Source organism: Octopus bimaculoides, chromosome 12 (genome assembly GCF_001194135.2).
Source record: "Octopus bimaculoides isolate UCB-OBI-ISO-001 chromosome 12, ASM119413v2, whole genome shotgun sequence".
NCBI classification, from domain to species: Eukaryota; Metazoa; Mollusca; class Cephalopoda; order Octopoda; family Octopodidae; genus Octopus; species Octopus bimaculoides.
Genome location: NC_068992.1, coordinates 9,631,423 through 9,635,136, shown reverse-complemented (window position 1 = coordinate 9,635,136; position 3,714 = coordinate 9,631,423). Strand labels below are relative to the sequence as shown.

General features: G+C 33.9%; 1 long non-coding RNA gene across 1 annotated transcript in view; it reads right to left on the bottom strand.

The window, feature by feature from the left end:
• The window catches only part of LOC128249192 (uncharacterized), an 88,944-nt gene that overhangs the window by 65,442 nt on the left and 19,788 nt on the right, over window positions 1–3,714 (bottom strand). The gene's annotated exons all lie outside the window — the stretch shown is intronic.

Genomic DNA, 3,714 nt, shown 5'->3' with positions numbered 1-3,714 from the left:
CAATCAAACAGCATTTACCCCGCCCCGCTCCCACTCGTTGACGATGTTCATTCGCCTAGCGATTGCTCTGCTGCTTCTGTTCGCAGTCGCCACAGAAACGACATTTTACTGTGGAGATAGAAACCCCGAGATCTATACAATGGCAAGAGGAGGGAGAAATAAATAGATAGATAGAGAGAGAGAGGGGGAGGGAGAAAGAGAGAGAGAGAGAGAGAGAGAGAGAGAGAGAGAGAGAAAGAGAGAGAGAGAGAGACTGAGAGACAGACAGATACACAAATAAACATATTGATAGAGAGATAGACATATTGACAGGCAGACAAATAGACAAACAGGCGGATAGATAGATAGGTAGATAGATAGATAGATAGATAGGGAGAAAGGGAGAGAGAGAGAGGGGGGATTGACAGATGTACAAATAGACAGGCTGATTGATAGATATGTAGACTGACAGATAGACATACAGATTGATAGTTGGATAGATAGATAGATAGATAGATAGATAGATAGATAGATAGATAGATAGATGGACGGACGGACGGACGGACGGACGGACGGACAGATAGATAGATAGGTAGATAGATAGAGAGAGAGAAAGAGATGAGTAGATAGGTAAAGAGAAAGATAGATAATAGGTCGGTCGAGCGACTGCCAGATGGCTATATAGAACGGTGGCGGGAAAATGTTTGTACGATGTTCGTATCTTTATTTAATGACTTCATTAGTCACGTGATTGAAACCTGGCGTCAGAGGAGTGAACTGAAAATATAAATCCACTGAATATTCTCCACCGGAGTGGGTGGGCTACTAGGCGGTGGCTGCATATACTAGAAATAGCAACCATAATTGCAACAAATCACATCCTACCCTCTTGAAAAAGAGTAAGACGCATTAGGTAATGAACGGCAAGACCTCGTCACTTCTATCTTAATGATTTGGTAATTGAAATAGCCAAAAGGACCAAAAGAAAAAGGAGCGTTTTTTTTAGATGTTGTTGATACTTCTAAAAGACAAGATGGCCATCGCTGGGATACTTTTTATTATTGGCTCGATCAAGGCTACCTGGGGCTAAGCAACAAAACCCCTCCTCCCTCTCACTTTTCTCTTTTCGGTTCTTCCTTTCCTTTCTTTCTTAGCTGCTTTCTATTTTAAGTAATTGCCTTTCACCTAGGCACAACAGCCAAATCAATAAAACATAAGCACGACACTATAGGATTGTGATGTTTTGACGTTAAATATATTCTATGGTAGGAATATTGGTTTCTGATATAAGGACATTATCACAAATCCCTACAATTGAATTTTTGGTAAAAATATAAAAGTCAAAACATTTTTCATTGAATCAACTCAATATTTTGCTGTGTCTTGGGAGAGTTATTGCACCAATAATAACAACACACGTGCAGGTTCATTTCCACTTCCTTATAGTTAGTCAGTTGACCGACTAAGTAATCGATTGTTTGTTTAATGTGCTGGTTAAACAATCAATCAGTCATTTGTTAGTAAAAAAAAAAAACTGACACCAGCACAATTTGAACTAAGATTGTATAGATAAACAACTAAATAATGCAAACCATTGAGTCCACAATTTCGTTTACCTATTTTGCAGTTTATATTCCTTTTATAGAAGTATTAATTTTCAGAATTGGCACAGTTCCAAAGATAAAAAGACAAGATCAACAAGATATGAACCCAAAACAGTTTAACTAAATATTTCAAGTATTTTGCTTCGTCCGGTGTCACTACCTAACCTGCGACCAGCTACCCTTTAGATGGAAACTATTAACATCAATAAACATCAGAGAAATTCTTTAAAAAGGCAAAAGAAAATAAAAAAAGTGCATTGTGGAAACAGTTGGAACCCCAGATATCATTAGTAGAACATCAATTGGTGCAACGGTGGTAAAATGTTAAAATTTCTTTGAAACAGCAGCCAAACCACATTCTTCGGGTAAATAGTAATTCTTGGTATAATTTTTTCATCTTATGTACTTATATTAACGTGTCATTCATAATACCATTTTGGGCACAATGCCTATTTCGCTTTTCTTTTATCCAGTAATACAGGGAGCACAGCACGTTTATTGTTGTTGTTGTTATTATTATTATTATTATTATTATTATTATTATTATTATTAGTATTATTATTATTATCATCATCATCATCATCATCATTATTATTATTATTATTATTATAGTGGCACTTTTAGGAAATAAAATGGTATCAGTTTAGCTAGAGAAAATAAAGTAAGAGGAAAAAAAAAGAAAAAAATGGAAGAGAAAAAAAAGAAATTACTTTTTTACGATATTACCAGATGGCTAAGGGAGAAAATTTCTAAAAAGCTACGGAATCATTCAAGTGTATCGTCGAATCTTTCCATGTTTCATACTTTTATACTTTCACCATAATATCTGCAGCCATTTCAAAATTATGTCGAAGAAACCATTTCGAAATTGTATTCGCCTATCGGCTATGGGTTCGTTCTTTTCCATATGATGCATCATTGATAAAACTAGATCAAATATTTAAATGTGTAGGCTATCTGCCAGATTAGATATATTCCATCTGACTAATATATATTTCAAAAAGAAAGAAAAAAGAAAGAAATCTGCCTATTCAATCTTATTACCTTCCATTTCAATGGATTCTCTGTTTGGTCGATTATTATGCACATATGGTTCTTGTTTTGATATCGTCTGCTTTACTTTCATTTGCTTTCATTCTTGTTTTTTGTTCTCAAAAAGATGAGTAGACGAGAGAGAAAAGTTTTCTTTATTTTTTCTGTTTGTTCATTTGTTTTGCTCTTTTTTGTCTCTCCAGCATCGTTCCATCCAAATTGAGAGTCATTTTGGAATGATTTAAAGAATTGGAGAATGCCACGAATAAAGTGACGTGAACAATCAAATTTAAATGACCGCTAGTTTTGTGGATTTTCGCTAAACTTCACATTTTCCCAGATATATGCATATATTTAATGTAAAACTGATATCTTCAAACAATATATTCATGAATTATTTCCTTGTTCTTTTCTTTTTTATTAAACGTTGTCTTGATTTTATATTCTTCACTGAACGAAACCAATGCAAAACACCATGGCTCACGGATATTTTGTCGCCTTTGTTTTACAGATGTCTATCTTCGTATTTTAAATATTCAAAATGCATCCATTTAATTATCTACGGCTTTAGTCACAATTCAAATATTTCAGGATTAGTGTGCCATTAATCATAGTCATCAAGCACTCAATCTCTCAGAAATGCAATATTTAGGTCTCAATCAAAGTGAGAACAAGCAAAGTGGATTGAACTTTTGTTCATAAACCATACTCAACAGTGAAGGGCTACACATTGCCAAATTACGATCTGCTACACCTCTGATGTGGTTGAATGTCATACCTAGTTTTGGTCTCCACACGCTTTCTTACTCACGACTACTTGTGGTGACGTTGTACACTCTTAATGATCAAATATTTTGTGTAGAAGAACTAAAATGGTACTACTAGGTTTTTATACATATTTTTACACATATACGACATACAATTATAAATACATATATACATACACACATACATACAATAATATATGTACATACACGACCTAACATATATATGTACGTATATATGTATGATTGCATGTATGTCTGCATGTAAATATGTATGCATAATTGTGCATATATATATATATATATATATATATATATATATATATATATATATA